The following is a 26,627-nucleotide window of genomic DNA, read 5'->3' as shown; positions in this document are numbered from 1 at the left end:
GAAATGAATTTGATGTATAAAATATTAAAAGAATAACATATATGTGTGAGATGCATCGTCTGTGTTATGTGTGCTTGTTTATCACACAAAGGACTCGGCAAAGCGATTTGTTGGGGGCAGTTCCGGGCATAAAGTCGAAAGTAAAAAGCAAACTGTGAACTGTAAACTGAAAACAAGAAAATTGAATTCGAAACTGAAGAGAACAGAGAGAGAGAGAGAGAGAGAGAGAGAGAAAAGGGGAGACGTCTAGTGAAAGACTGAGAACAAAAAGTGAATTAGTGGGCAACAACTAAAACTAAAACTAAAACTAAAACTAAAAACTCAGCAAGATTAATAGGAACACGTAAAATGTAATTATTTTCCTGTACTTGTGCTATTTGTGCTTGGCCAAAGGGGGAGAATGAGACAGAGACAGAGAGAGCGAGAGAGAGGGAAGCGAGGGGGCAAACTGAGACGAGACGAAGCGAGGACAACTTCACACAGAACACACACACACACACGGCTAACATGACAACTTGGAGCATTTTTCCAGCAAATGTTGCTGAAGCAGCAGCCAGGACACACACACATACACACACACACACATAGACAATGTAGCTGCTGGCGCTTCTAGCGCGCTCTCTCCCTCTCCCTCTTTCTCTTTCCCTATCTCACTCTCGCTGTGTGTGTGTAAGTTGTTTCGCCCCAAGTAGTTTTCTTGTGTAATTATAATTGCATAATTTATTTATAATATGATTTTCATGCTGTTTTCCCTCGCACACACACACACACACATACACTTCGTTGTTACGTGTGGCATGTGGCAAGTGGCAAGCGAGTGGAGAGGCAAGCCAGACTCTGAGCTTAGCTCAGTTGAGTTTAGTTTAGTTTATGTATCAGCAAATGCATCGGCAACGCCAATTTCGGGCTAGCTCAGGCCTAGCCACAATGCAGCCCCGGCCCCGCTGCCTCCTCTCTCCCTTTCACCCCTTTTGCTTTGGCCGGGCACTTGACTAAATGTTGCCACAGGAGCCGAGTGGCCAACAAGCCAGGCGGCAGCCAAACTGCATTTGGCCAGCAGTGAATTCAACGCCTGACAACAGAGCGTGAGATAGAGACAGCAGCTAGCTGTGGGAGGAGCGGGAGAGTGAGAGGGAGAAAGAGACAGAGACAGACCGAGAGTACGTGCAAGTGCTTTGGGTTCATTATATTTTGGGCATATAAATTTCACTTGGCCGCAAACCGAAATCGGAGTCAAATGGCTCCGGAGGCATTTGGCTGTATAATATGCCACGTGCAACACACACACACACACACACACACCGAGGCACAATTATGTCTGTAGTCAGACAAAAGGTGGAAAAGCACAGCAAATGAGACAGAGAGAGAGAGAGAGAGAGAGAGAGAGAGAGAATAACGGCTTTGTGACTGACGCCACTTGACACTTTACTTTTATTTTTTTGTTTTAGTGTTTTTGCTGCCTTCTAATTTTCATTCTTGTTACCAAATATGCAGCAAGAGCTTTGCAGAACTGTGAAAAAGGGGAAACTGCAACTGCAACATGCGCTTTGACAAAGAGAACCCGAAAATATTCGCAAATTTGTGCATTTCGAATGAGGAAAGTTGAGCCCGTCTCTCTAATTATTTTAGCTCATGTTTCACAGCAACAAGACAAAAATTGTCAACGAGCTTGCTTAGTTGATATTATTATAAACTAAAATATAAACAGCAGAAGAATATTTTTTAAATATTGTATATGAACTAGAAATAAATAAACTATCAATATTGTTTTCAATGTTACTGCCACGTACAAAGTCATTAAAACCATGGGGTGTGATCAAGATAAGCTGGAAAACAAGAAAGAAAGCGACAGTTGAGTGTGCTCGACTGTAAGATATCCGATATCAAAACAGTACGCAATTGTTCTTAAAGTATACCAAATGAATATACCACAAAAATACTAATACTAATACGATACCCATTTTGAATGAAAGCAAAACAGTGCGGTATTATTGTCCAAATATACCAAATTAATATACCGCAAAAATACTAAAAATATGCCAAAGTATATTTAAGGTATTATATTGACTAAAAATATACCATAGAGTACAAAATATTACAGATTGTCAGCCAAAGCAACTAAGATCCTATTGCAGTAGTCGTTATTTGCCACACACAAGTATTTCTTTTATAGCTTCCACAATTTTAATCCGATCGCAAGCAAATTCTCAAATTTAGTAAGTATAATATAGAAGCATAATATGAATTTCACTCTCATGATTTTGCATGCACAACATCAATTCTTTCTATTACATATATAGTACCTTATATTTATTCCATTTTTGGAGGAATACAAAAATACCAAGAATATAAATGACAGTGAAGTCAATAAGCTGGTATGAATTGTAAAACATTCGACAAAGATTTGAGGTACTCTTTAGCTAAGTTAAGTAGCAGCTTACTATCAATTTTGGAGTCTTAAACTTTGCTGCCAGCTAAGTTCAAACAGGCTGCCAAGATAAGACAAGTTGCAGAAGAATCATTCATAAATCACGAATTATAAATATGTCAATATTTCTTAAGATATATACATATATATAATAAATTTGCTTTAGATTTATCTTTGCCTAAGAATCCTTTCCCAAATAAATAAACTTATGATTAAGTTGTCATTATTATTACATATTATTATGTTATGAATCTTTACCACATCAAAAGTTTTTTTTTCTTTTTATCATTAATAACTTCTCTTTGGTCTCAACTTAACTCATATATCGAAAAAAAAGCTATAAATGCGTAGAGTTGCAATCATTTAAAGAAGCAAACTTGAGTAGGCATTAGATAATGATTTACTAAACACATCAGAGTTATTTAGTTGCAATGCTCTCAATAAGCTTAAGAAATTGCAAATTGCCAAAGCAGGCAGCAGTCGACTACTTCGGCTAATTGCATGTTGCCAGGTTACACATTGTGGCTTTAATTGCGGTTGATAAGCGGTCAACAGCCACGCAACGCAACGCAACGCACAGCCAACATCATAGATGGTGTGAAAAGGCAGGTACTAGCTGGAAGGCTGAGGGTAACAGACAGTTGCCTGGCGGGGCTCAGCACATTTCATGCTCAAAGGCGGCAAATTTTGTGTGGGGAGAGGGTGGGGGGAGGTGGAGGAGATGGTGGCAACCCTGGCAGTGTCGTTCGTGTTGGCCGCGCATTATTTGTTTGCATATGCATTGACGTATTTGCCGAAGCCAGCGAAGCGTGTGATTAAATTTAAAATATTTAAGCATATTTTACGCGTTGACTAAAAAACAGCCATTGACCAAGTGGCGGCTGGTTGCCTCTGAAGCTCAGCCTGATGCTGATGCCGATGCTGTTGCTGTTGCTGACGCTGATGCTCGTCGACTGTCGATGATGTCCTGCCCCCCTCCCTTCTCCACCCTTCCCCCTTTTTATTCCGTTGGCCGACGCCGCAGCGCCACAATGAAAATAATAACAATAAAAAATTAACTGCAAGCGCAAAAAAAAGGCGCACAAATTAAAAAGAAAACCGAAACACACAAAAAATGCACGAAAAGAAAATAAAAATAAAAGGGAGCCGAAAACAAAAACAACACAATATAACGGGCAAAAAAAATGCAATGAAAATGCGCCATATGAAAATGTAAAACTGCATGGATAAATTATGCCGGACTTGATCGACTGCCAGATACGCTGTAGGCAACTTAAAATGCGAAACAACAAAAAGGATTTAAATAGTTTTTAAGTTAGTTAACTAAAAGCTTAATACGAAGTTAAAAGGCACAATCTCAAGTGGAAGCTGAGTTCAAATATACATAGATTAATTTTAAATACTTTTTAGTTTAGTTAACTAGAAGCTTACTGTGAACTTTGGAGACTCAAGCCTTGCTCCAAACTGAGTTCAAATAGTGAGTTCAATAAGCTGGCATAAATTGTGAAACATTTTAAAAAGATTTCAAATACTTTTAAGTTTAGTTAACTAGAGGCTTACTATGATTTTTGGGGATTCAAGCTTTGCTCTAAGCTAAGTTCAAACTGTCGGCTAAGAAAAAAAAAAATGAAGAAGAACCATTAAAGATTTAAGTAGATGCTGAGTTCAAATAGTGCAAAATAAGCTTTTATAAATTATGCAACATTTTACAAAGTTTTAAATACTTTTTAGTGAAATTAACCAGAAGCTTACGATGAATTTTGGAGGCTAACTTCCTTAGGAGTAAAACAGGTAGCTAAGATAAAAGTTGATAGTAAAAGAATTGTCAAATGTTTTTTTTTCTTTTTTTTAAGTTAATGGTTCTTATTCAACTTGCATAATCTACATATATGCATATTTACGATAAGTTTATTTTGCTGCACTCGCCTTTATGCCCCACTAAAGCTTGCGTATAATTACAGGGTATCTCAAACTGCAAAATATATGCGAAAAAAGAACCGCGCGCGTGTGGAGTAAAAAATGTAAGCAAACGGCGCTGAAAATGCGCAATTGTTTACGGCCAGCGGATCGGGCCAGTGAAGTAAGAGCTGATAGAGGGGCGAATGGGCAGCGGAGCAGAGCGGGGGGGCGTGGCAGTGGCTGTGTGATAGGCTGCTGCCCGCTAGCGTCAGTATCTTAATATGTATGTGTGTGTATTTGTTTGTGTGTGTGTGTGTGTGTGCGGCGCCTGCCTTGTTGTCTGCTAGGCATGTGGAAAATCAGCGCCAGCGAAGCGAGAGACGCGAGAGAATCAGCCAAGAGCGAGATGGTGAAAATGAGTGAAAGAGAGAGAGAGAGAGAGAAAGAGTGAGGAAGGGGGAGAGGGGACGACTGTGCGGGAGGCTGCAGCAGCACACAATATGTTTCCAATGTAGCACATTTAATATTAACTTTTCGAATTTATTTTTATTTCCGCTTGGCGCAAATACATTCACAGCATCCATACATGTGCATGCGTGTGTGTGTGTGTGTGTTGTATATGTGTGTGCCACATTCATTTCGCTTCATTTCTTGCTTTCTTGCAGGAAATTACAGCATGTAATTTGCATTCAGTTGTAAAGTGAAATGGAATAATTTCACGTTGCCGCTGATGGCGCCCAACGTGCGGAGCCAGCTCTTCATCGCTTTCTCTGTGTGTGAGTGTGTGTGTGTGTGGTCGATAGCCATGTGTGTTTGGGTGTCTCTTCCTCCATCACTCTTTCTTTTTCTCTTTCTCTGTGTGTGTATTAATTTCTCAATCATTCAATCATGCATTCTCGCAGGCGTGCGCTTTGCTTCTCTTTCTTTGCCCCCCCTCTCTCTCTATCTCGCTCTCTCTGTGTGTCTCTCTCTCCGCTAGTCACTTACCTCTTACCCACTTTCGAGTGTGTGTAAAAATTTGACATGCTTTTAACCGGCGACGACACAAGTGAGTGCCTGTCTCCCCCTCGCTTCCCGCTCTCGTTGGCTTCTTTCTTTTTCTCTTTTGCTGCTGTGTGTGCAAAAACGCGGAAGTTGACACTTTCATGTCTAATGGAGGGGCTCGGGCAAAGCGGAAACAGCAGCAACAGCAACAGCAGAACAGCAGCAGCCATTCCGTTGCGCCGTGCCATAAGAGTCCTCAACATCATGCCAAACCCCCACACTTGCCATAAAAGCCCATTCCCATTCCCATTCCTAACCCAACCCTAACAGGCACCTATACTCCACTCCACACTCCATCGCTTTGGCATCGCCCGATGCCAAGTCAATAGCTTTGTGGGTCGCTTTGGGGAAAAATTTGAATAGCACTCAATGGGTATGTCATCATTTTCTTTCCATTTTTTTTTATTTTCTTCTGAGTATTTATTTTTATTTTCTTTTGCTCCTCGAAACTCTTGAAAAAGAATCCGAAAACATAAATTTTAAATCATTTTCAAAGAGATGATGAATTGCCGATGCGAGGCTGCACAAATAACTTAAGATTGAGTCGCTAAATCCTATTAGGCACAAGTACTTTGCTTATGTATGAGAATGTGTTAGGAGACACCTGAGAGCCTCAATTGAGTTTAGTGTCCTACACGCTAGATCATATTTGCCCACATACCCTGCAAAGCTGAGCGTATCTATACAATTACCTACGAATTGTACACAGAAAGAAAAGCTTGCTAACATCAAGATTTAAATTTTCAAACAAGATTGTATAATGTCAAAATTGAACCAAGGAGGCTTATTTTTAAATCCTGATTCGAAATTCTGTATGAAATATAGACCCAATCTAGAAATTCAAGATTATAATCTTGTTTCATGAATAGAAAGAATCTTAAAATGGAACCAAGTGAGCAAAATCAGGATTAAACAGATTAAATTCAGATTGATTCAAATAAAAATCTCTACTTTATCTTTATTCTCTCGACTTACTAACCTGACAGCTAATTTTAAAGGAAAGGACAACATTTTCAGAAACAAGAACGAACTTCTTTTTTTCTTAAGACAGAAAAGTTCTTAAACCAAGATTTGCAATCTTCTATTCAACCTAAAAACATTGCAGGATCAAAATGTAAATGAAATTTAGTATAAAAATCTTATTCTAACATTTCTTTAACCTAAAAATCATATTTTAAGATTATTTCTTATGATCGAAAAGCTTTTAAATCAAGTTTTAAAATGTTCTTTTCAAGCTAGAAGCTTGAAGAGTATTAATTCTTAAACGAAATTGCTTACAGGGTATCATTTAGTTGAGTGCAAGCAAATAATGTGCTACCTATTTATTAATGACCTATTAATTGAAGTGCTTTGGGTGCAATGTAAATAGTGTTGTATTTTTGTAGGAAGTGCGAACCTAATTCGATTTTTAGTATGAGAATTATTGAGAAAACTAACTTGAAATACTTTCGAAGGCGAATAAAATAGTCTCTCGAATCGATTCACATCATTCAGCAGCCTCTCGACGAGGTTCTTTGACTGTTGTGTTCATGCCTTATCAATATTTAGACAACATTCGATTAAAAAGTCCACAACTCTTGAGTGGAGTTATGACTTTAATGCCAAAACTTCGTTCAGCAGACTTTTATATATAGCCGAGAGCCATTCCAAAACTTGGTCAGGGGCGCAGAAAAAGAAGAAGCTGAAACTGAAGAAGAAGAAGAAGCCGTAGCAGGTTTTTGCCTTTTGCTTGCAAGAAAAAGTAAAGTGAAGTTTTTGGTTTCTTTTAAAGCGATAGAAGTCAAAAAGAAAGAAAAAAAACGAACGCAACGCAACCCAGCAGCCCTCTATCTAGTCTCTCTGTGCGTGTGTGTGTGTATGTGTGTGTGTGTGGCAAAGCCATTTGTAGAAAGAAATCAAATTAAGTGCCTGGGGCAGCCATTTGTAGCATACGCTATATCAAATTATGCCCGCACACACACACACACACACTAGCGGCAACGCAGAACGCAGCACGAAAGTTGAAGGAACGATACTGAAAGAGAGAGAGAGAGAGAGAGAGAGAGAGAGGGAAGAGCGGAGGATATTTCCGTGTTAGTCAGGTGAATTCTTTGGGTTCGCCCGTTAAATGGCAGCAGCAATGGAATTGAATGCTCTCGCTGCTCTTGCGCTTTTTGTGCAGTTTAAATTTTTAATTGAAATTACAAATTGATGTCAGCAGCGTCGCTGACCAACGACAACGACGACGACGACGACGAATATGTGAATACAACCAACCCGAATACGTCTGTGAATCATATGAAAAGAATCCAAAGTGCAGAGGGGGGGAGACACACACAGAGAGAGAGAGAGAGAGAGAGAGTACAAACAAAACGACAACAAAGTGTGTAAAAGAGGCGGCGAGTGTTGAATGTCCAGACGACTATCAAAAAAGGCGCGCAATCCGGCAACGCCGCCTCGGCCCACGACCCAGAGCTTTATTTCAGTAGCCAACATTGCTGTTGTCCTCGTTGTTGTTGTTGTTGAGGTCAGGCATTGCAATGTCGCGCCATATTCCCATGGTGGACATGGGAAATTTGACCACTGTTTGTGTTCACAAACTCGAATTTTAAGTTAAATTGAAATATTTTCCAGAGCATATTAAAAGGATAATCAGTAATCACAATAAGAAATGTGATAAATTAAACAATATATGTAATATTTGTGATATCAATTAGAACCGATTTTAGAAAAAGTGTGAGCAGTTAAACCAATATAAAATTCTAATTTTCAAAAACAAAAAGATTCACAATGAGACCAACTGAATTTATCAATCAATCACATATAGTAACTTGTGTGTTTTAGACATGTTTAAACAATTGAACTTGAAACAGACCATTTTAAGTCCCATTGCCTAAAAATTTCCGAAATTTATACCCATTTTGTGTCATTTTTTTCAAGAATATTTTGAACACTCCAAGTTTGTTAGACTTCAACGAAAATAAATGCAAAATTGCAGAATAAATTTAATACTTTTGTCTTTGAAAGACTAACTACAAAGTAAACAAATAAAGAAAAAATTAATAAATTAATTCAGGATATTTTAGAGATCCCAATATTAGGATCGATTTCATGTAGAAACAAAATGTGAAATTGCAGAAAACATTAAACATTTTTGTCTTTTAAAGACCAACTACAAAGTCAATAAATAAGGTAAACTCCTCTTACGAAATATGTTGTTAAATTTAAAAACGATGTTCAAAGAAATAATTGATTTTTAAGCTTCGTTCATTTTGTCCACAAAAAGTGTTAAAAATTCCCATTGTACATGCGCCGGAACTTGTTTATTATTAACAACGACAGCTGCAGCTGCAGCGACGCCATATTGACAGTTATTAAAGCGAATGAATGAATGAATAAATGCATATGACAAATTAGGCTGGTGCCAAAACGAAACAAAAATAAAGTCTGTATAGAATTAAATAGGCAAACAAGCTAAAGTGCAGTTTAGACAACTCGAGACCCTTTAGAGAACTGCAAATATGATTGACTAAATTTCATTTCAATTTTGTTAAGTACCCAAACTAGATAATGACAAAGAGATTGCGAAAGGCTGATATTAATGTTTAGTTTAGTTAATAATCAAGGCTTAAAACATTATCAACTTATTAAATCTTCACATAGGTAGGTAGATGAAAGGAGTTAAAAACAGGTACGAAAGTTATAGCAAGTGTGCTCGACTGTGAGATACCCGTTACCTAGATACCCTATTCTTAAAATATAGCAAATCAATATACATACCTCAAAACTACTAAAATATACCAAAGGTTTTATTTAATTTATTTATAATTTTTATATTACAACAATTAAAATATACCATTATGTACAAACTAATATACCGCAAAACATGTTATAATATACTAAAATTCGGTATATTGTCATAGCATTAATATACAACTAAAATACTTAAATATACCGAAAGCTATATTTGGTATATAGATATAGTCCTACATTCAAAATATACCACAGAGTGCAAAATATACCAAATTGTCAGCCAAGTCAGCTAAGATCCTATTGTAGTAGGTATTTTCTGCCATACGAAAGTATTTTTTAAATAGAATTTCTAGCATTTTTATCTGCGTCTCTAAGATCTAGATTCTTACGGACGGACATGGCTATATAACATACTTTATAGGAAATGCCTCCTTCTTCCTGTTACATAATACATTTATATCGAAAGCAGGTAGAAAAACAGTCTACATACAAATTATTTAAAACACACATCACATTTACTGAAAACAGAAGGAGTAAGCAAAGGACTGTTATAACTAGTCTGCCGCTGACAAAACTGAACATTCAAAAATTCTACTGCTAAATTAATTTCAATGCAATAAATTCACAATTTCAATAAATTCACAAAAAAAAAACAAAACAGCTTAACATAACATCCCAATTTCACTTTTATTATATTAACAAATAACTAAGTTCGATATAAAAATGAAATTAATAGAACCAAACAGGAAAGAAATAAAAATCGGTGTTGTTTTGAATTTCTTAGGTTTATCTGCTTAAGATCCACTTGAGCACAAAATAAACTTGTACTTTTTACTAATAAGCATGTTCAGGTGAGACTGACTGAGAAGAGAGAGAAGAGAGGTGCACACACCTCTTACTATAGAAAGTGTGTGTTCGTGAGTTCGCTTGGGATTTCAATTTGTGGTTGATTCGTGTCGGTTTTTTGGGCTGTGGTCATTGCTGCAAAATGTTTTGCTTAACACCTTCACGTGATTCCGGCATTTATTAAATTGCTTTGTACTTTGTTGCCATTTCCGTTGGCGTTGCACGAGACGCAAAACATGCGACGTGACGAATGAGATGCCCCTCCCTCCACCTCCAACTCCATCTCTGACGCGACGATGAGACGTGCGTGTGTCAGGCAGGTGTTGGTAATGCAGAGGAGGTAGAAGTGCGGTAGAAGGTTGCACAATAATGAGGCATATTTACAAATGCATCGCTCGCTCTCCATCTGTGCTGTGTTCTGTCTCGACGTTGCTAGCAAATTTGTATTTTAAATTATGCGCATCTCTTTGCCAGGCCACAGACTTTGCATGTGTGAGGAGGAGGAGGTTGTGGCAAGTGGAAAGGGAGGCCGATGGTGGGTGCCACGTCCTGGGAGACATCGGTGCGTCTCTTGCCTCGGCATCTAGAGGGTTTTAAAATGCGACGCATGACTTTCATTTCACGTTGTTTACTTCGCATGCGGCCGCGTGATTTTCGTTTACGGACAACGCCGGCAAAATGGAGTGCTGCTCTCTCTCTCTCTCTCTCTTTCTGTCCCACTCTCACCCTCTCAGTCCTTGGCGGAGGTGTGCAACGGTCTTTTGGGTCTTGAGGCCGCGGCACGATGCGGCACGTGTCAACAGTTGGAAATGGGTTTTTAAGGCGCCGCAACGTATGCTCCTCTTTTGCTTGGCTTCAACTTTAGTTTCAATTACCGTTACCTGTTACCCACCTATCGCTCTCTCTCTCTCTCGCTCGCTCTCTCTATCTCACACACTCTTCATCTGTCTCGCTTGCACGTTGTTAGTGTGTTGCTGGCTGGTCGTGACCTCGTGGCAAAAAGCAACTTTGCTGACGTATTTTTATGACTCAAGCGTGTTCATAATACGCTTTAGTACGTGTCCAGTGTTGCACAACGACTGCGGCACACCACAGCCATAATTGCTTATTGACAACACTGGTCATGTGCACACACACACACACACACACACACACACTTGCTCTCTCGTTTTGATTTCGATAATTGCAGTTGTGTCACTCGTTACAACTCTTTTGTTGACGACTCATTTTTCAGGCGCCTCACAAAAATTATTCACAGCAAACTCTCTGTCTGCTCTCTAAAATCTCAACTGGTCAAGTTCGACACACACACAAACAACGAACAAATAGAGTTTGCCAATTGAACTAGAAGGACATTAGCTTAGAAGACATTTTGGCAGAAGCTTTGCTGCTACATGTTACCTACATATCATATATGCTAATTTAGTTTTGAGCTTTTCAACTGTCTCGGCATTAACACTAATTTATGGTATACTCTTGGTTTTAGTAGAAAGTACAACTGACATTAAAGTGCTTTACATTTGCATTAATGTCTCATATTTAAATGTTGTAAAGCATTTCATGACACATAATAAGATGCGTATTTTTAAATGGTAGATAGATTTTTTTAAGTCGATTGCTCACTATTTTATTGCGTTTCTCATTTTAGAATTCTTTTTGTTGTAAATTTGACCATATATTTTACACTTAGCATTACAAACGTGACCGTATTCAGTTTTAAGTATCCTTAACTTTGCTATAACACATGGTCACACTTGATCTTAACTTTTTCTGTCTACGAATATATAAGTTCATTATATACATTTAAATCTTAATCGTTGTTGCGTATTTCATTTAAAACTGGATTTTGATAATCAAATAGTTTTATTTTTAAAATACTTTTTTGTATCTTAAAAATTCATTATATTATTCCTGACATGACTTTATTGTGTAAGCAGATAAGTATGGTCACATTATGGAGTAAAATTAAGTAATGGTCCCTTTTAAAATGCTTTCTGAAAAAGTCTTAAGAACCCACTGCTCGTATGTGTGCTCTGCTTCACATACTCACAGTGGATCACAGCTCGTTTTTAATCATCACCAACCGACAACTTTAAATAATACCCCAGCTTATTTCAAGCAACAACTTTAGAGCTGTGTGACAATCAGATTCCTGGGACAACAACGGTTTGTTTATTAAACTTTTGCTTTGTGCATAATATTCGCAATCTTAAGGTAGAATTTTTGATCGTCAAAGCTCATTTAAAGAATAAGCATTTCTTGCACATTTAATTTCATACTTGATTTATGCAATCTTTCGGGAATTGGCAATCGTAATTTTGCAGACACTCTTCTATTGACTGTTACCAATGTGATGATCAGCCTATAGGACTCACTTTGTGTGCTGTTAGCGTAGAAAGCGTATGTGCTTATTACAACTTTGCTGTCAAAGATCGATGCAACTCAGAAGCAGACAGAAGCTTGGTAATTGTGGAGACAACAATAATCGTGATATAAATAACAATAATTGTAATAGTTAAATGTGAAATGTATATGCAGATGTTCTATATGTGATTCTGAGTGTGCATGTGAGTGTGTGTTTGTGTGTGTGTGTGTGGCAATGAATAAATCAAAGTTGTTGCCCCAACTAAGTGCACTCGGAGTGCCATTAATAATGCCCGCTGGCCATTGGCATTTCGGGGTTGCAGAGGCAACATCTTCTGCCTCACTCTCCCTCTCTATCTATCTCTCTCTCTCTCTGTCTCTCTCGCTCTCTCTTGGTGTAAAAGCGAACCGGGTCAGTGCATAACCCGGTTATTCACTCACTCGATCCCTAACTGGTTGCTGGTTGTCTCTCTGTTGCTGACGCATGCATATTGCATGTGGCCTAATGCCGAACGATTAAAGCCAAGTTGCAAGTATGCAGCTTGCAACACAACAGCACAACATGCTGCTGCAAGTTCATGTCATGCATTTTTCACCAACAGACGACGACGACGTCGACGAGTCTCTGTTGCAAGTTTGCGCCCAGACAGACATTAATATTAAACAATAAATACCAACAAGTAGCGAGGGGTGAAGTGAAGTGAAGGGAAGGTGCAAGTGCATATGCAACTGCCATTGCCACTGCAACTGCAACTGCAACTGCGAGTTGCCCCCCCCAAGTGGTCGTTGGCATAAATGCATCGTCAATTAATGTAAATTAAAGGCAAAACCGAATTCCATTTCCGTTTTAACAAGACACTTAATTACATAAGTGAGTGGACACACACACACACACACACACACACACATGCAAAGGGGGGAGGGGGAGGAAAAGAGAGCGAAGGGTTTGTTGCTAGCAACTATGTTTAGAATTTACTTAACAAGATGACGAGTTGAAGTGCCTGAGTTATAGAGCATTATGGACATTATAGGCGCATCTCTCACTCACTCTCACTCTCTCTCTCTCCTTCTCACTTTAGTTGGCATTCATGCATATTACTCATACGCCACATACACACACACAGAGAGACGAGTATCGAGCACTTAACCAGGCGTTCAGACGTATAAACAGCCCCAGCTTCAACTGCAGCTTTGGCTTTGTCAGGTATTTGCATTTGCATTTTGCATTTGCGAGTTTCGTAATTAAGTTTCAAGTGCAATTCGAGTTTATCGGCTGCTGCCATTCCACATTTCAGCCATCTGTCTCGCTCACACCCGTCTCTCTCTCTCTCTCTCTCTTCCGCTCGCACTTCTTTTATCTCTGTGCATCTCTGTTGGTTGGTGTGCATCTCGTTCTAACCATGGCTCTAGCGCTATCTCGATGTGCGTAATCCAACCAATTTGGCAAGCTCAACTTGTAATACTCATGTACTCATCCATTTCGATACCCTGTAAGCAGCAAAGCCACCCACAAAGGTTGTGCTCGACTTACAGATTCATTCCATTATAAATCATACTTTTTTCAACTTTCAAATTGAATTCATTACATATAAATATTTTTTTTTTCAACTTTCAAATTGATTCCAATTTATATAGCCCATTCTTATTTCTACAACTGAAGACAACTCTCAAAAGTATTCTTGCCATATTTCGTCCTCAAAATATTTGTCTCTTAAAGTATTAGTTGTTAATCTACAATATTTAAAATGTGTTCGAACGTTAATAAACATATTCACTACATATTCGGAATATTTCAGCTAGTTCGCAACTGCCCAAAAAACTATGCTACACATATCTATTTTTGGGTATTTACAGGGTATTCTCAAGTCACACTCAACCACTCAAAGACCCCATTTTACAGCTGCAACAATACGAGAGTTACACGAAAGGTGAAACCTTCAAATGCATTTTATTGTGGCATACAATTTTGATGCTTGCCACAAAATACAAAATAGTTGCCAATTGTTCTTGTTGCTATTGTTTTTGTGGCTTGGGCTTGGGGAATTGCAAAGGATGAATGAAAATGTTTCCAGAGGTTTGCCAAGTGCCAATAGACAGGAATAGAAATTTAAATTAGTTGATAATTGGCCAGCTACAACTTGGGGGAAACCCGACAAGCAAAAACGATTCACTCACAACGAATCGCATCGAATCATATTCAAATGTTATTGTTTTTTGTACCCATCTTTCCACCTTTGGACGAAGGGATGCTGTTCTCACAATTCAGCAGGAATGCAAAAAATGTTTCCAATTATGAAAAATGATTATGATTTATGTGTAGCTTTTTTTGCTCCGTATTTTATTTTTTCGGTTTTGCCCTCAACAATTTATGGGTTAACATTACGATTATCACATGCAAACACCTCATTCCCATTGTCTTTCTCTTTCGCTGAGTTGCTCTCTCTCTCTCTCTCTCTCTGTTGCTCTGTAGCATAGTCACAAACCCGCAACAACTGAATTTATAGCAAGCCTTTTTATGGCTGACCCAAAGAGCGAGAGCGACAGAGAGAAAACGAAAACGAAAAGAGAGCCGCACACTCAGTGCGCAATATGCGAGTTAACAGAGCAGAAACTCTGCATTACTGCGGAGCTCTTGAAATGGATGCAGGAAAAGTGCGGGATCTTTTCCGAATTGAATTTAATTAAAGGTGGAAAATATAAGCAAGTATTTGATACGGTAAAATTCCGAGGTTTTACTAGAAATTTAACTAGCAAGAGCGCTAGTCGAGTGGGCAAATTAAAAATAACTGATAAAAATAAAACAAATATCCCAAAGGCTATATGACGAATATTGAAATTATACCGAATTAATATACTAATAAAATTATAAATTATAGCACAGGATAATTAAGGTATATCGTTATGATGCTACTTTCAAAATACGCCAAAGGCGTGTATATTAAATATACCGAATTAATATACTAATAAAAATATAAATTATACCAAAGACAACATTAGGTATATCAATATACTGCTATATTTAAATATACCGAATTAATATACTCATAAAATTATAAATTATACCAAAGACAACATTAGGTATATCAATATACTGCTACATTTAAATATACCGAATTAATATACTAATAAAAATATACCAATTATACCAAAGACAACATTAGGTGTATCAATATACTGCTACATTTAAATATACCGAATTAATATACTAATAAAATTATAAATTATACCAAAGCCAACATTAGGTATATCAATATACTGCTACATTTAAATATACCGAATTAATATACGAATAAAATTATGTTGCTGCCTTAAAAATATAACAAAGACTATAATAAGTAATTCGATATTGAACATATTGAACATTTAGAGTATTCTCAATGTAGCAGTAACATTAAGAATACTCTAAATGTTCAATTAGGTATATCGATATACTGCTACGCTACAAATATACCAAATTATTATACTGATAACATTGTAGAATATACCAAAGGCTTTATTAAGTGTATCGTTATGATTGAAAATATACCAAAGTCTCTATTGATAAATATATCATAGAGTAGAAAATATACAAAAATACGCCCCTCTACCATACTAACAATAAATGGAATGTTTAGTTAAGAGATATAAAGGTAAGAATTATAAATACACGACAACTTTAATGCATTTGTATGGTATTCTTAAAATTCACTACAATAATAATAATTGCTACATAACAAATAGACCGATTTAATATACTGATAAAAGTATAAAATATACCAAAGGCTGCTTTAGGAATATCTTTATGATACTACATTTAAAATATACCAAAGACGAATAGGTATATTTGACATATCGAATATGTCATAGTGCTTAAAATATACCAAAATATCCCCTTCTACTCTACGAACAATAAGTGTAATGTTTAGTTGAGGGTTAAGAAGGCAAGAATGATAAATACACGACAACTTAAGTGCATTTATGTGATGGATGGAAAAATGAATCTTGTCTTTATAAAAATATTCGAAATTTCATAAAATCGATAGCAAAATAACTATGCAGTAGTTGAAAAAAAAAAACAAACGTGTTTTTATTACACAAATTTTCGTAATTTCATAAAATCAATAACAACCCATTCGATTGCGCCTAAGTAATGCATTTGTATTTTGATTAACTCAACAGGCAGCTTTAATTACGAAATTAGAGTGAACGTCAACTCGACTCATCAGCTGCATTGACAGCTGAGGACAGAGAGAGAGAGAGAGAGAGAGAGACTGCTAATTAATGAGCCATGTAATACAAACACTAATGGCAAACATAATGTTTAGGCAGCTGACAGGACAACACAGCGTGGCCGAACTGAATGAAGTGCATGAATTGTGATCAAATTGTTGAAATACTCGTAACTCGTCACAGTTAATAAAAGTGCGGCAAAGCAGGAGAAAGAGGAGAAGAGGAAAGGCGTTTTATAGCATTTGGGGAATTGTAGTCGATTTGGTTTGGTCTGGCACAAAATGAGCCAGAGGATTTGAGCATGCAACGTGCAACATGCAACATGCAACGAGCGAGCAAAGCGAAGTTGACGAAACTTGGCCACAAAATGCAAATTCCGCGAATTCGTTTAAACGATTTTGATTACTTAAAACGGAGCAACAACAAAAACAACAGCTATAGCTATAAAAGTAATAATAAACAACAACGAACTCAAAAAAAAAACGAAGAGGAAGAGGAAGAGAAATACAAATAAATAAAGCGTTTTTATATTTCCGGCTACGTTGCATTCAACGACTTTCCTTCTGCGCCTCGTCCTTCATAATGATGACGATGATGATGATGATCCTGTTGTTGATGATTATTACTATGATTATTATTATTATTATTATTTTGGCTCTGGCGTTTTTCTTTGTCTTTCGTCTGTGGCAAGACGCGACGCCGCGTTGCATTTGCAATGGAAATGCCGCCCGTCGACGCTGCATGCGAAATGCATTTTAAATGCGAGTTTTGTCGAATGCAGCTCCAACCTTCCCCTCCACACTTTTCCACTCTCTCTCTCTCTCTCTGTGTGGAAAGTCGTTGACAATTTGGCGACGGCGATGAAAATAAATAAATAGGCAAAGCTCCCAAAAACAAAAACAAAAAAAGCAGCAACAGCAGCAGGACTATTGCTATTACTCTAGTCGTCCCCTTCTTTGCCGTAAGCATGCAAATATTTAGATTAATGCAAGACTTTTGCAACAAAATACGCGGCGCGCATATTGCCAAACAAATTTTTATTTATGCCACAGTTTTGCGCTCTTCTCAGAGTCAGAGTCAGAGTCGTGGCCATCGTGGACTGGGAGATTGCAGCTGTCTGGCAAAGTCACTTGTCAGTCGCAACACGCTGACAAAAATTAGTTTTTTATTCTTTTTTTTTTTTTTTTTCTTTAATTTTTGGTGTTGAAAGTTTTTATTTTTATTTTTTGTTTCAAGTTCTTTTCGAATATGTTATCAAGTTGAGAGATTTTCAAGCCCGACATTAGATAGTCAAGCTACGTTTTGATGAACGTTTCGTATTGCAAAAAAAAAAAAGAGAAAAACTTTTTGGAAGGCTGCAATATTTGGACTTAATATAAAATTATATATTTGAACAGTCGAAACGATAAATCCAAGGTGGCTGTAGTTCTTTCTTTCACATTCAAAATTCCTACTCTAACTTTAACAAGTTTAAAGTTATTAATACACCGCACAAACGGTAAATCGAAGGAGGTTGAAAATTGTACACAACATAGTTTAAGACCTTTGATATACATTACACTTTTGCTCAAAATCTCAAACTTAAATTTATGTAAAGAGAATCTACAGTTAGTAAAGCACAGACCAAATGGTAAATTGTGGAATACTTTTGTTTCTGCAATTCGTTTTTTTTTTTCATTTTTCAAAATTCCTATTTTAAAGTTAATGTAACACACAAACGGTAAATCGAAGGAGGCTGAAACTGTTGCACAACGTATTCTAAGACATTCGATAGACGATACTTTTGCTCAAAATCTGAAGTTAGTAAAGCACAGACCAAATGATAAATTCTAGGATCGTTTGTACACAATAGAAATAGTCGAATACTTTTGTTTTCGTTATAAAAATTTGACGCAAAATAATTACGATATTGTATATATGATATTTTGTGTCGAAATGTATATGTATGTAAAGAGAATCTACAGTTAGTAAAGTAAAGGTAAGTCATAGAAGGCTGCAATTTTTACATTCAACATTTGAATCAGAGTTTTCACTTTGCAGATATGGGAACAGATATGGGCAATAATGTTTACACAATAAAGTTTTTCCTCAAAATTGCAAGCTCAGAGTTTGCTTTAGAAGTATATAAAAGCAAGGAAGAAAGCTAGAGTCGAGTGTGCTCGACTGTGAGATACTCGCTACCCATTTTGAATACGAGCAAAACTGTGTGCTATTATTCTTTACCATAATAATATACCGCATTGATATAGTACTCCATTCAAAATATACCACAAAGTACAAAATGTGCTAGATTTTGGCTATACAAAAGTATTACTTAAATTACTTAAAAATGTTTATCTAATCGTTCCGAATTATAGTTATTATTAATGTTCAAAATTTGAATTATTACATATTTTTACACAACATATTTTACATTTAACATTTTCTAACTCAAAAGAATCATATAAATAAGCACACAAAATAGAATACAACAAATAATCAAGCATGCTTAAATTATTTGTAGTTCAATTTTCAAACGAAATTAACTTTAATTTTGAGTTGTGCTTATTAATGTGAACAGCAAAATTCTGTCATCTAATTACACTAGCAAAATAATTGTATCTATTTAGTAGTCATTAAATTTATTGAGTCTAGATCTAAAGCGATGTGCTCAGACAGCAAACTGCAGTATTGAGATGAAAAAAAAAATAGAGAGAAAAAGAGTTATACCCAATGCGAAAACTGTGTAGGTTCTCTAGACTTGCAGATTGTGCACTGTGAATGGGAATGAATGGGAAAAAGTTGGTTGAATGTGCGACAGGCTATTTGGCGAGTGGCAAGTGGCAAGAGGGGAGAGAGAGGAGAGAGGAGAGGCGACTTCATCATAGTTGCAAAACGGTTGCCGTAGCTTTTTGGCTGCGGCAACGTCTATATGTCAAATTAATTGATGACCAATTTGCGTTTTCAATTAAAAGCAGCGCGCACTTTTTGCCCAGATACGATTTCATTTTTGTGTCGCGCCACACGCCCCCTTTTTCTGTGTTTTTGTTTTTTTGTCCGCCCACTTTTTTCTATTTTTGTACTGTGTGTTTTTGTCTCGTTGTTGTTGTTGTTGTTATTGTTTTTTTTCGGGTATTGCTTTTGGGTTGTTGTTGTGAGTTGTCGCTGTTGCCATTGGAGTTGCAGTTGTTGTTGTTGTTGCTGTCGCCATCGTTTTCAGCACGGAAATTGCCCCTTTTTGGGCAAAAGCGATGAAGTGCAGCCGCAGACGTTGTCCATCGCTCTTCTCTCACTCTCTCTCTCTTTCGGCTTGGAGTCGTTGCAGTTCCATTGAATTGCGTTATAATGCACAGAAAGCTTTCTGTGCCTTGCCCAAACTGCGATCCGTTGACGCTTTTCCTCTACGCCGCCGTTGAATGTGTTTCTGATTCAGATTCGGATTCCGATTCCAAATTGCGATTTCTGCATATATCCATCCATATGTGTGTGTGTGTGTGTGTGTGTCTCTGATGTGGGCGGCTGGGCCACGCCCTCCGTCCAGTCCCGTTCCATCCCGATGAGCGCGCTCAATGGCCAAAGCTTAACAGCGTTTCTTTAATTAAGTTGCACAATTTGTAGCCAGTTGTCAGGCATAATAGACTTTTCGCGGCCACTTTTCCAACCAGACGAACGACGAGCGACACAACTTCCATGACAGTTTGATACAAAAACGAATGCGAATGCGAATACAATTTCAAATGCGATTTCGAATGTGACTCTATTAGCTCTAACAAGCACTCACAGCTTTTGCACCTCGAAATTAATCAGTTATGCAACGTGTAACCGCCTTTGAAATCTTCCCTCACTTTTTAATATGAAAATTTAATTTAAATAGAAATTATTCTACTCACCTTTGTCGCTGATATTTCGTTTCACTTTCCATTAATAAGCTCTGCAACACTTTCTCAACATTATTTCACTTTACTTTGTTAATCGAATTGTTGCTTTTTGATTCCAATAATGTAATTTATTTCGCTTCCATTGTGAAAAGTTATTTTCATTGATTCTTTTACACTTTGTGTCCAAAATTATTACATTTGACTCGTTTTCGTGTTTCCATTCCATATTTGAATTTTATATTTTATATATTATATTTATATTTTATTTCTTCATCTAATAAACTTAATTTTTTTTTGTTGTTTTCCTTGTATTTTGCTTGTCGTTCTATTGATTAGCTTTCGCTATTTAAATCTGTAAAAGCATAGAGAAATATCTGAAGAAAAAAAATTACAATATTTATTCGATTCTTTTACCATTTTTCTCAATTTTTAAACCTTATGTCAATAACCATATAATTCCGATATTCGTATTGTTTTGCTTTCATTTTGCTCATTATTATCTGGCTTAGATTTTCCTCTGTAAATCTGTATAAGCATAGGAAAATGTCATAAATTAAAGAAAGTACAATATTAACTTTAACTTCATTCATTTATCATATTTATACCTTATGCAAATCTAGCTTTAATTTCAGTTCATTATTTTAGTTTTCCTCGCAATTTTTTGGCAGTTGATCTGAAAAAATATTAAAAATATGCAATAAATAAAAAAAATTTTAAATATAATGTAATTTTTTTACCATTCAATTCCATTTCATTCTGATATTTTAATTTCATTCCTTGAGTTTTGCTGATCTTAATGCTCTTGATTAGTTTTTCACTCTTTTAAGCTATAAGAACATTAAGAAATGTCTTAAGTAAAACAAATTACAATATTAACTTGATTCATTTACCATTTTTCTACATTTCGAAACCGTGTGACGAAAGCAATTTAATTCCGTTATTTGTATTGTGTGTCTGGCATTTTTTTGCTGTTGAAATCTGTAAAATATTAGAAATATGCATTAAATAAAAAAATTGCAAAAATTATTTCCATTATTTTACCATTTCTATCTCCAGAGAAAATAGTCTGACACATTTCCTTCTTATATCATATTTAAATCGTATTTTTTCAGTTTACAGCTTCTTCAATTAATTTGCCGCATAAAAATCTGCAAAAAATATAAAATATTTTAGTTAATCATGCTTTATAAAATATTATTCCATTCCTTTACCATTTTTTTCCATTTTAACCATTTCATTTTGATATTTCAATTGTTTTCTTTGCAGTTTGCTTTTCGCTTTTTCGATTAATTTGCCGTATGAAAATCTGCAAAAATTAAGGCATATTTTAGTTAATCATGCTTTTTATAAAATGTTATATTAACTTTAATATTTATAAGCTACAAAGGCCACATAAGACTTTTTATTAAAGGGACAATTGTTAATTCCTAGACTGCAAAATATAGTATGTTAAAATACGAATTTATATTCAAAAGATACTCGACTTTTAGCTTCCTCGAATATCGATTCAATTCATGAAAAATACTTTTATACATATATGTATGTATGTATTTAGGCAGCCTAAGCATAACCTCACTTTGAATGAAACCAATCGAAATATGCATAAATTCAACTAAAGTCAATTGCCAAAGCTAGGCGAAAGGCCAAAACTAAAGATTAGAAAATAAAAATGAATATAAAAAGGGTAATAAAGGTGGTCAACTGGCAAAATGAAACGAGAAATTGGGATTAAAGCAATTCGATGTGAAAAATTATTGACGATTCGATGAAGCACAAGATGAAGGAGAAGAAGAAGTGGAAAAAAGGACCTGCGTCATCTTCATTAGGCGGCAGGCAACCTGACGACGCGACGCGACTTCAACAGGGAGACAGAAGAGGGGAGGAAGACGAGTTCAAGTGACAGCGATGAAGGGTGTCAATGTGTGTGTGTGTGTGTGTTGGTGTGCAGGACTAATGCTGTTAGGTAGCAAGTGTATGGGCATGTTAAGGACATCGCCAAATGAAGTGACAAGCAACTTAACGCATTTAAATTAATTAAAAATGTGCTTAAGATGTTTTCGACTTGCGACGATGCGACGACGACGATGGCAACAAAAGGCATTCTTAGACGGCCTTTCTGCCTTCTGTCCCTGACAACGGTTGAAACTCAACAACAACAACAACAACAACAAGAAGAACAAGAGAAGATGCTTCGCCTTGCAGCTGGCAGCTGTAATTAGACAATTCACTCGCCATTCGCCACTCGCCGATCTCTCTCCCTCTCTCTCTCTCTCTCTTTCTCGCCCACTCTTTATTTCCCGCTCGTTGTTTTGGGTTTTAGTTTAGACGAAAGAAATTTTTAAAAAATGATGAACTACAATATACCCTGTAAACTAATATTAAATGTTGACAAGCTTAAGCTGAGCTAATTGCAATTGCATTTGCTAATTTTAACTATAATTTGCTTGACTAACTTTCGATGAAAATACACTTTCAACTTTTTTATAACCGCTGCTATTTAAAAGTTAATCAAAAAATGCTTTTAGACGGCAAAAACGGGCTGAACATTTGGTATATTATGTACTCAATAGTATATTTTGAAAGAAGTCGTAGTCATACGGTATATTTTAGTATTTATGGTATATTAACTCGGTTTATTTTAACCACAGAGCTTAGAGCTATGCTTTAAAATTTGGTATTTTATGTACTCCTTAGTATATTTTGAATGCAGTAGTATACCGAATGGTATTTTATCCGTATTTCTGGTATATTAATTCATTATATTTTAACCAGTTTTTACATTCTTTTGGCATATTGTACTCTTTAGTATATTTTGAAAACAGTAGTAGTATATATGGTATATTTTAGTATTTTTTGGTATATTAATTTGACATATTTTAAGTATAAAGACAGCTTTTGCATTGTTTTGGTTTTGTTTTTAATACACTCCATTGTTTTGTAAGTAACGAGTATCTCACAGTCGTGCACACTCACTTGTGTTTTTTTTTTTTGGTTTTTCTAGTATTTTTTTTTTTTTTGTTGACGGCACAGATTGAAGCCGCGCCGCATTGGCGGTAAAGTTTGCAACAGCGTCAGGGAACTTTGTCCTGGGGAACTTCTACCGTTGTCACTTGAGCAAGCGAGACAAGCAGCTGCAGATGTGTATGGGTGTGTGGGAGAGAGAGAGAGAGCGAGTGCAAAAGTGTTTTAGCCTTGCGTTTGCCTTCTTGGCGCATCGACTTTTAAGTAGTTTGGGGCGTGGGGAGGGGGCGTGGCAGGCAGCTGGTGGGATTGCAGCTAAAAGTCGCTCACTCGTAGGCGTTAATGAAAATGCTTGTAATTAGTTTTGTTTGTTGGCAACGTTGGCAGCGATGCAGCGGAAACGGAAGTGCGCCAAATAATGCCAACTTGCGCTTTTGCATGCATCGAACTAATTGATTTGCCGGTGCTACAAAGCATCCCCCTCTCACTCTCTCTCTCTCTCTCCCCCGCTTTCACCCCATTTGAGTGCTCTTTCTCCCACTCTTTGAGTGCTTCCGACGTAATGAATTTACTTCAAATGCACTCATCGCTGCTGCTGCTGCAGTGAAACAATGAATGAAGGCTTAGCATTTTCCAGGCAACAGATCAACTTGGCCAACGCTTTAAGTTCCGCTTATAATCGATAATATATTCAAGACTTCCGCAGGAAATATTAAACGGTTGTTAACCTCACAACAAAACCGATTTCAATTTCGATTTGCATTTCTCAAAATATTGCTGCTAAATCGTTTAATTTTAGTTTAATATTTGAATTTAATTTTTTGGACATTTACAACTTTTCTTAATACATAAATGTATTTTTATGAACACATTAATTTTGTACTTATTTTATCTATGAATTATTTTATTTCTTTTTTTTAATGATTTCATTATTTTACATCATTTTCTAAACTTTAAAATTTGTTTGTTTTTATTTTTCGAATTCTTCTTTGTTTGCAACTAAAACGTTGCGATTAATTTGTACTTCGCTTTGTTGTAGCATTCTTAAATATAATTCCATAATGCAATGTTCTCTGTCGTTCCTTTTTTTTGCTTGTTTCGTTCGTTTTTTCTCTCTCTTCGTCTTTGCTTTTGAACATTTTTCTGTATATTTCACTTTATGCTTGATTGTTCTTATCTGTTCTATTGGCAATCGAGCTTCGTTCTAAATTTGCTTTGTGACATTATTCTTAACTGTTGTTTACTTCTTTCCATTTTTTCTTTATTTCATTTATTTACTTTTCTAACGGGGTTTCATCTCGTTCGCTTGATTTTGAAGTATTTATCTTTTGATATAACTTTAATTAGTTGTGTTATACTTCTTTTCTTTCCTCTTTACACTTCTTAACCATTTTCCTTTTAAACCTTATTCTTAAACTAACGCATTTTTTATTCTATTGGTTTTCTATTATATGTTTGCTTGATTCTGATGCATTTATCATTTGATATAACCTTAATTAGTTGTATTATAACTTCGTTTCTTTCTGTATCTTTACACTTTTTAACCATATTCATTTTCGAGTTTTATTCTTAAACTATTCTATTGGTTTTCTGCTATATTTTGATTGTTCTAGCTTTACATTATTCTGTTATTGTTAGTGACTTTCTTTTTGCCAATTTCCCTTTCTCCCTTTATTCTTAAATGTTTCAACTTTCAACTGCATTGAGTTTTGTTTCATGATTTTTCTGAGGTGTCCACCAGGTGGCGTCTTTTCACTTTCGAATGCTGCACGTTGCAAAGCAGCTTAATTGCCCCAAATTTAATTTCCGCTTTAAGTTTGCCACACACACTCCAACACACACACACATACATACAAGCAAACACACGCACGTAGTAGGCATAAATATGCAACAGCAACAACGGGAACGAAAACAAAGACTGCAAAATGAGAGAGCGAGAGCGAGAGCGAGAGAAAAGCAGCGAAGAAGAAGAATGCGGTGGGTCAGGGAGATGTTCTCTGTGTGTCGTTGTCGTTGGTGTTGCTGTTGCTGTTGCTGTTGGGTCTGGGTCACTCTCTCTTGGCTGGCAGGCATGAAGCAGGCCGCAGGAACAGGAACAATTCATCATCTATATGACAAGCAGTCGAAAGCAATCGTTTTGTCATCTTCTTCTCTGTTGCTAAATTGAATATGCCCAACCAACCAGCCAGGCAGTCACCCAACTCCAGAGAGTGCCACACTCCAGCATGCAGAGAAACAGAGAGAGAGAGAGAGAGAGAGAGAGAGATGGATGCATAGAGACATTTCGAATGAAATGAATGAATGAGCACACATAGACATGTGAGTGTGTGTGTGTGTGTGTCTCTTCACATATGCATATCTGTCGCCGCATTCCAAAATAACACAAAGCATCGAAGGCGGAGGGGGCGTGGCAGAGAGTAGGAGGAAGGGAGAAGGGAGAAGGAGACTCTCGCATAGTCGCACGTTCGCAGGAAGGAAGCTTTACAGACTGATAGATGCTCAGAGATGTGCACAGCGTATGCCAGCGATAGAGAAAGAGAAAGAGAGAGAAGAGCCACAACACACACACACTCTAACACACACACACACACACACACACTTGCTCACAGCAGACACGCATACAAAGTAGGCAAACGAGTTGACTTTAAAAAGCCTTTTTCGACTCAGGCCTATTCAACATCTCCCCTCTCTCTCTCTCTGCCACTCTCTTCCCCATCTCGCTCGCTCGACTGCGACAATAGATCATCAAATTCATTACATTACATTTCATATGTCTCATTTGTACATGCGTCGAATCGAGTCAGCGTCAGAGTCAGAGTCAATGACGAGGTCGTCTGTGCGTGACCATTGCATTCATCAAAATAAGCCAAATTCAAGCAGCAATAATTTAGTCGCACACACACACACACACACACACACACACACACACTTTGGCTTTCTTTTGTGGTAACTGATGCTTCATCATCAACAGCAGCAGCAACAACAACAACAACAGCAACCAAACTCCCCACAACCGACAAAAGTTCAGCACTTCGTTCAATATAAAGACCTTTTGGTCGACTGCCTCAGACGTGCGCTTGGCTTTATCAGCAACAGCCCAAAGACTGCCCCCCTGCCCCCGCCTCTGCCTCCCTTCTCCCCCTCTCACTCGCTCCCCTTACTTGCCACACTTGACCAGGGCCACAAATTTGCCTAGCGAATTTACCGCGCTGTCTAGACAAAGTGTTTCAAATGTGTTTGTGTAGAAGAGTTCTAAACTCCCTCTCTATCTCTCTCTCTCTCCCTCC

General features: G+C 36.9%; 3 long non-coding RNA genes across 3 annotated transcripts in view; all 3 read right to left on the bottom strand.

Annotated features, from left to right (window-relative positions):
* The window catches only part of LOC132797176 (uncharacterized), a 47,380-nt gene extending 26,764 nt beyond the window's left edge, over positions 1–20,616 (bottom strand). Inside the window, exon 1 of the long non-coding RNA XR_009633632.1 lies at positions 20,392–20,616. This is a non-coding gene — a long non-coding RNA (uncharacterized LOC132797176). The remainder of the gene's footprint in view (positions 1–20,391) is intronic.
* A 3-nt stretch (positions 20,617–20,619) lies between these two features.
* Positions 20,620–21,049, bottom strand: LOC132797179 (uncharacterized). The gene is made up of 3 exons (XR_009633636.1): positions 20,985–21,049; positions 20,794–20,904; positions 20,620–20,731 (listed from the first exon to the last, which is right to left on the bottom strand). It is a non-coding gene; the product is annotated as an uncharacterized LOC132797179 (long non-coding RNA).
* Positions 21,050–21,131: 82 nt separating this feature from the next.
* Positions 21,132–21,680, bottom strand: LOC132797178 (uncharacterized). The gene is made up of 4 exons (XR_009633635.1): positions 21,591–21,680; positions 21,421–21,527; positions 21,270–21,357; positions 21,132–21,206 (listed from the first exon to the last, which is right to left on the bottom strand). It is a non-coding gene; the product is annotated as an uncharacterized LOC132797178 (long non-coding RNA).
* Positions 21,681–26,627: the final 4,947 nt, after the last annotated feature.

This window comes from Drosophila nasuta, chromosome X, assembly GCF_023558535.2.
Source record: "Drosophila nasuta strain 15112-1781.00 chromosome X, ASM2355853v1, whole genome shotgun sequence".
NCBI lineage: Eukaryota > Metazoa > Arthropoda > Insecta > Diptera > Drosophilidae > Drosophila > Drosophila nasuta.
The sequence above is the reverse complement of the archived record's forward strand: the minus strand, read 5'-3'. Positions and strand labels throughout refer to the sequence as shown.